This window comes from Humulus lupulus, chromosome X (assembly GCF_963169125.1).
Source record: "Humulus lupulus chromosome X, drHumLupu1.1, whole genome shotgun sequence".
Lineage (NCBI taxonomy): Eukaryota > Viridiplantae > Streptophyta > Magnoliopsida > Rosales > Cannabaceae > Humulus > Humulus lupulus.
This window is the reverse complement of record NC_084802.1, coordinates 105280081-105287650: the sequence shown is the minus strand read 5'-3', so window position 1 is coordinate 105287650 and position 7570 is coordinate 105280081. Positions and strand designations below refer to the sequence as shown.

The 7570-nt window shown below is 34.6% G+C and overlaps 1 long non-coding RNA gene across 2 annotated transcripts; it reads right to left on the bottom strand.

Moving 5' to 3' along the window:
* Window positions 1–1869: 1869 nt before the first annotated feature.
* On the bottom strand, window positions 1870–3683 carry LOC133805013 (uncharacterized). 2 transcript variants are annotated; one of them, XR_009878750.1, is made up of 3 exons: window positions 3312–3683; window positions 2652–2789; window positions 1870–2324 (listed from the first exon to the last, which is right to left on the bottom strand). It is a non-coding gene; the product is annotated as an uncharacterized LOC133805013 (long non-coding RNA). The 2 variants fall into 2 exon arrangements; XR_009878749.1 differs by lacking the exon at window positions 3312–3683 and having other exon boundaries at window positions 2652–3305.
* Window positions 3684–7570: the final 3887 nt, after the last annotated feature.

The window sequence follows — 7570 nt, the reverse complement described above, 5'->3', positions numbered from 1 at the left end:
GTTCTCTACAACTAGCTGATGCCTTCACCAAGCCACTCCCATCAACACTTTTATCTTCTCACATAGTCAAGATGTCAGTATATGATCTATACCGTCCATCTTGAGGGGAGGCTAATAAGATTTCTAGTTAGTCAGTTAGTTATTTATTAGTTTTCTTTCTGTTAGTTCTTTTATTTACTTGTATTTACAGTTGGTTCTTTGTATTGTTACGTTGTTGTAGTCTGTTAGAGTATGTTTGTTAGAGTTTGTTAGTTTTCAGTTGTAGTCCTTGTCTTTAGTTAGTTGTCCCTGTTTTGTCTATATATACCGTGAGCTCGAGTTCTTTTGTATGTCTTCACATTTTTAATACAAAGCTTCAAGCATTTTGTTCATTCTCTGTTTTCAACACTCAAAATTCAATTCCGTGTTAGTAATTCATGTAAACGTGTCAGATTCGTGTCGACACAATTATGATACAACACGATTAAGGTAAAGACGAATATGTCACGATTATTAAACGTGTCAAAAACACGAACACAAACACGACATAATTATTAAACGGGTCAACATGACACAAATATGAAATTGACATAATTAATCATAATTATATGAAAAAAAATCAATAAAACTTATGATAATTATTCGTGTTGACACGATACGATTAAGGTAAATATGAATACGACACGATTATTAAACGTGTCAAAAACTCAAACTCAAACACGAACACGATTTTTTAATGCATCACCCAAACTCATTTATTTTCGAGTCATGTCGTGCTGTGTCGTGTCATCATGTGGTGGCCCAAATTATCCCTACTCGCGACACCTCCTTAATTCCCACTCTCCGTCCCTTATTGGTGTGAAGTTCTAGGTATTTTGTTTCTAGTTTTTCTTCACTGTGAGACTGTCACTGGGTGTGTTGGAGACTCTATTGGGGATAGATTGTATAGATGTGGAATTTCTTATTGCATCTAATTTTATTTCCTACTTCAAATTCTTGTTCCTGGTGCAAGTGCATCTAATTTTATAGGTTAATTTGGTTGTGGAATTTGTTGAGCATTGAAGCTTTCTATAATAGTGGCCGAGAAGGAGTGTGAGAACGAGAGAAAGGGTTAAGGGGGAGAGAGAGAGAAGTGAGAAAGCTTTTTAATTCAGATTTTTTTTAAAAAAAAAGTGGCGTCAGTCAAAAAATTTATTTTTAAATTTTTAAACACAAAATAGAAATATCTTTTTTACTTTTTTTTTTTATTTTTGAAAAATAAAAATAAGTTTGGTAAATATTTTTATTTTTGAAAACAAGGACAAAAAATTTATTTAGTAACTTTTTTTTTTATTTTTTATTTAAAAAACTAAAAAACAAAAAACATGTTTGGTAATTCATGTTTCTATTTTTTATTTCATAAACTAAAAAATGAAAATATTTTTTGTGATTATTACTAGGTAATTTAAAGATTTTTTTTAAGATGATTTATTTTATGTTTTCTCTTGTAAATTTTCTATTGCGTTTTTTAATTTATAAATATACAAATTTTTATTACAAAAATAACATTTTTAAAATCAATGGACATTATGTTTTTTTTTTTGAAATATGGACATTATGTTAATATCATTACAATCTAAAATAATAATTATATATGACTTTGAGTGGAATCAAGTTTATATTAATCCATGTTGTTTGGTATATTTTCCTTAATAAGACAGATTAAAGGGCACAATGGATTTTTAAGATCAATGGACATTATATTCTACTCACTCAACACAAAATATTGAGTCCAAGCAAAAGAAATAAAGAAAGACTTCAAAAGAAGAACTTAACAAGTAGGTAAAGTGGTGGTATAGGTTGAACTTTTGCTAATAGTATTAACTATTCAGCATTGAACATCATAATCAATTACCTACAATGATTTTTAAATATAATTAAAACGCATTTAATTTAGCTTACATGTAATACCAATCAGATCAGACAAGTTCAATACACACCAACAACACTTTTAGAAGACTGAAATTTATAGACAATAATTGGGTCAAGGAGTACTTGAGAAAAATCTAAGATTCTAAGCTCTAATCATAGAAGTTTCCACTTGATGGCATCCTCATTTGCATCTCCAAGAGCTGTTTCTTTCATGTACTTGTCTGAAAACCGAACTCTCTTTTCATTTTCTTGCTCTTCTACAAGCATGTTTCCATACTCAAAAAGCTTTTTAAGAGTCATCTTTGGTTGTTCAAATGTTGGGGGTCTTTCTTTTGAGTTTACAAGTGTCTTTCCAATGTTCTCCACACCAATTCAGGAGATCCATTTCCTCACTTCATCATCATAAAATTTGTCTCTTAGGGCACCAAAGTTGTCTGTAGACACAATAGCACAAATAATTTATGTTCACTATACCGACATGTATAGCAACTCTGGCTCACATTAAAATTCAGGAGTGTAATGCTAGAAGTTTGGACTTGTAACTTCTTATTAAGGTACTATGTTAGATTATCACTCACCCCAAAAATCTTAAGATGTAAGAAATGAACAACAATCAATTTTACATTCCAGTAAATTACTAAGTTGAGGTCAAGGGATCAAACTACAACAATAATACATCAAGCTGACTTTTGATTCACAAAGATTGGATTACCATGAAAATGTTGTTAAATTAATTCATGAGAGTAGTTTTTGACTGTAACCTGTGTTGTTCCTCCAAGCCTACCAGCTCCTGTGTGAAGATTGTTAATGAACATAACACATTTTCCCTTTCCTGATTATGCCTACCGCCTCACGGTGTCTTTAAAATATCATCATTTGCTATATAAAAAATACCAAATCTGATACAAAGAACATTTAAGGTCTATACAGAACCAACTTTATTAATCCTAGCATAACTATAAATATATATAGAGAGAGATAGTAAACTCACTTGCTATGTGTAGAAATAAACATGTTCTTGAAGATCAAACACCAATTGAATATATATATATATATATATATACACGTATATGTCGCTCTTTGAGGCATTCTCTCAAACATGCTATGGGCATTAGAAATGTAAAGTGAGAAAATTCAATACAGTAAAGCCAACGACCATTTCATAGATCTTTACAGTATTCAAATTAGAAAACAAGCATAACATATACCACACAAATATATTAGAAAACCAAATACCTAGTGAAAACTTTCTCAAACGAGTCCCTAGCTTCACTGAAATTATGTTCAAAAAAGTCATATTTCTTTTTTTTTTTAGAGGAATGGGATTTTAAAGAAGGGACATTAGTTGCGTTTACTTTTGTCAATTTTCTCAATTATGAAACAATATTAAAGAGAGAGACGCATTAAGAAAGATGCTTTACCTGGAAGAGAAACTTCATAGATGCTTCCAAGAGAAAGATTCAAAAGTGAAAGGTACTACTGTTTGGGAGGGAAGTGATTCTTCATTGGTTTCTCTGACTCACATTTCGAACGCTTCTAAGCTACGAAACTATATTTAAATATATATATACACATATATATAGGGAGATGATTTTATTTACTTACACAAATATCATTTTCTCGATAACCACATAGAAAATAAGCGCTAAGAACAAGAGCTTATCATCATTGGAGACAACATGACCAACACTACTGCTTTCGGGAGAAGGCTGGGCTTGGAGAGTGGAAGAAATCGCCATTGTTGTGCTGCATGAGGAAGATGAGAGAGAGAAATGATAATAAAAAAAAAAGTAAAAGCAACAAAATTCATTTTTCAAAATATCATAAATTTTAATTTTATAAAATAAAAAGTAAAAATATCCTTACCGAACATATTTTCCCACTTTATTTTCATATTTTTAATTAATTAATCAGAAAATTGATTAAAAAATAATTACCGAACATGCTCTAAACAAATTTATATTTATTAAAATATATATGAATCGATAAGGCTGAGGGTATTTTGATCTAAATAAAAAAAAAAGAGGTTTTTACACTAAACACTACAATAACCCAAAATTAACATATATACGATCACACGAAGAATTTTACATTTATACGATCGCAAGTATGTTTTTTTTCTTTTTTACGGTACATGTTCGACAACACCTGATTCAAGCCATCACTTTGACCCAAGCGTTTGAATTCCTTTCTCTTGTACCAGGTGGAGGTGGAAATTCGTGGTGTTGCTCGCGGTGGAGATTGGAGCGTCGGCGGCAGGTCTTTGGCGATGTAGTTGTTCGTCAATGGTAAAGACAATAGAGGCGTGCATGGGAAATCTTTGATTGATGGTGGTGCTATTGTAACGCTCTACTTCCTTAGAGCCGTTACTAAGTGAGTTTTAAACGTGCAATTAACTCGCTAGTCGAGGTTTTAGGTTAAAAGTGTAGTTAAACTGTAATAAAAGTCATATAATTTGAAAATGTAATCATTCATTGAAAATTATAAAGTGTTATACATTTGGGATCCCAAAATACTGTTTAGAAATATTTACAACTCAAAATATGATTAAAGTCGACTAGACGACAAAATTAGGTTTAATACATAACATCTCCCAAAAATACCCTTGGTCGTGGCAGCTAGGCAGGCCAAACATGTACACGTCGCTCCATGCTCTCCATACTCATGGTTGGTTGACCCTTCCCTTGCCCTTACTTGCACCATAGAGCACCCATGAGCCAAAGCCCAGCAAGAAAACTCAACACAAACAAACAACATATGCATAACTATCAATTAACATATAACAAGGTAGCCAACAGGCTAAACACATAGCGGTCATGTCGTCCCAAGCGCTTTACTAGGCCCTGGGTTTGTGGTCTACACCGTGAGGATGTCTCAAGCATCCGAGAAGGGTCTCACCCTGGCGACGTGCACTCCGCATGCTCAACACCGCTCTCGGCCCTTGTCGTACTCAGCCTTGCACTCCACGTGCTTAACGCCGTTCCCGACCCCTTGCCGTACCCAGCTCCCTGCCGTTCTCGGCCCTTGCCGTTCTCGGTATTCATCTTTCATTCACAGATATGCAACACATAGCACATCTTCAACAAATACACACATAAACAATAGGGCTACGCCTTGCAGCACAATCACATAGGGTCGTGCCCTGCAATACAAATTATAGGGCCACGCCCTGTAGCACAATCACATAGGGTCGTGCCCTGCAATACAAACTATAGGGCCACGCCTTGCTCTACGGGTACAACAGTTTTCTTACCTGTGTCTCAAGCTTCCCGAGCACCGATATCCTGAGCACAGTCCCCTAGTCTGAGCCTCACTGAAAACCTAGTCACAACGTATCAACAACATCCATCCATCAAGTTCTAATCCATTAAATAACTTTGGGTTATAATTCTAATATCTGGGACCTGTAATTCTATCAATTCGGGTGATAAGATCCATCCCGAGCCTTAACTTTTGGATTCCCGAGCCAAAAACCTCCTTGGGGACCAAAAACCCCCCCTAAGAGTCGCGACCCCATGGCCTTGTGTCGCGACCCACCTCAATCCAGAGGCTTAGCCTCCCATTTCTGCAAACACGCGCCGCGGCCCAACCAAAGGGGCGCCGCGGCCCGCCCTCCATCCTGGCCTCCCATTTGTTCTAGAGGGTCGCGACTCACCAAGAACAATGCTACGGCCTGACCCTTCGAACCCAGAAAAATGCCCCATTTTCACAACCAAAACCCAGCCAATTTAACCCACAATCAATCCCACAACTCATTTTAATCATCACAATAGTTCTACTATGTTCCTAATAACATTACCCAACAGAAACTAATCCCAACACACATCCAAACAACCAAGAGTAATTCACAACTTAGCTCACATGCATAGACTTGTATTTCTGACCAAAACTCAGCATAATTCAATTGATCACCAGGTTTTTAGAGCTTACCTTAACCTCTGCTTGAATCCACAAGTTGAGTCTGAGCTAATCCTCAAGTCTAGAGCCTCAATTCCCTACTTAAGCTTCAATGTCTCCCTCAGAAAAGTCTAGAGAAAACAAGAGGGAGAGACAAGATGATAGGGTCAGTTTGGGAAAATTCTAAATGTTTCTCTGCTTTGTCTTACTTAGCCTAAGTCACTTAAGTTACCTCCAAGGCTCGGGTACCAAAAACGTCCCCGAGGGCAAAATGGTAAATTTCTCTGATATTCCCCCCTAAACGTTCTAACTTCAAATATATCTCCAAATATTTATTTTCATAACCCGATACTCCGCTTAAATGTCTAATGCCCAGAATACCCCTTGACTCGCCCCAAGTCGGGTATCGGGTCCCGTTGTGACTTTCTAGCTAAACCACTCCCTAGGACTGTCTTGGATCGTGCATCTCAAATATATCACCACTCTCACATAGTAAAGATCACAATAATCACAAATATTTTATTTATACCCTCAACGGGCTAAAATTACAAACATGCCCCTAATCACTAAATGGAGCCCACATGCATATTTAATTCACCTAAACATGCATTTCTAATCACATACTCATCAAATTCACACATTATTATAATAAATCACTTATTTCCCTCCAGGCACGCTAATCAAGGCCCTAAGCCTTATTAGCAAGAATTGGGACGCTACAGCTATTGTTCTCTAGCTCTTCCCCTTGCCCATAATCAGCTCATTTTGTGTGGGAGGAAGGATGACATTTTTTTTTTATTAAAGTGCAAGGGGTTGACACCATTGATGGAGCTCAAAATTTTTTGTACAAGAGTTTTGTTCTAATTCTATTCGGCCAGTGTTGTAGTATGTATACAAATTAAAATTTTATTTTCTCTTCTCCCAAATTGCACATGAGTTATATATGTATAAATATATATATGTCTTTCGTTAATTGGAAGAAAAAATCACAAACATAAATTTATATATCTATGATGACCAAGCAAAATGCAATAAAATGTGTTAACTAATAAGCTAACCACGTTATATATGTATAAATATATATATATGTCTTTTTCCAATTGCTTGAAACTCAAAAGGGTATGTATGTCTTAGTCTTAATGAAGTGAAAATGGCCCAAAAGAAAAAGAAAAAGTGACAGTGAGAAAGAGAAAGAGAGAAAGACAGAGTTTTTTAGAGAAGAAGAGAGAAGAGAGAGGCTTTGTTGCGTAAACAAAGGTTTCAAATTTATAACTGTGAATCAGTGGGGTCCACTCTAAGATTTTCAGTCATTTATCTTTATATATCACAAACTTACTCATTTATTTTATTTTATTATATAAAAAAAAACAACCCCTTGATTTTAATGAAAATGACTAATTAATCAGTTTGGCCCACAGTACGACTTCCTTGATGCAACACTCTCTTCGCTTTTTTTTTAGATTATAATTGAATGTTTTTTTTACAGTATAAATACAATATAATATAAACTTAGTTTTGTTGCCTAGTCAAAACACTAAAATGTGTTAAATATGTTACAACTCTTATTTTTATGCACGTGTCAACAACCATAAATACTAAGTTATTAAATATTTAATTTGTTTCTTTACATATATATTTTATGTAATTATGTTGTACATGAGTGTATATATATATATATATGTTTCTTGTTTGTGTCAATTTTTTTTTATTGTTTTGCTGTTGTTTTTTAGCTTATGTTGGGTTGATGCAATGTATTGATTGTATTGTTGTGGGGTTGATGTCT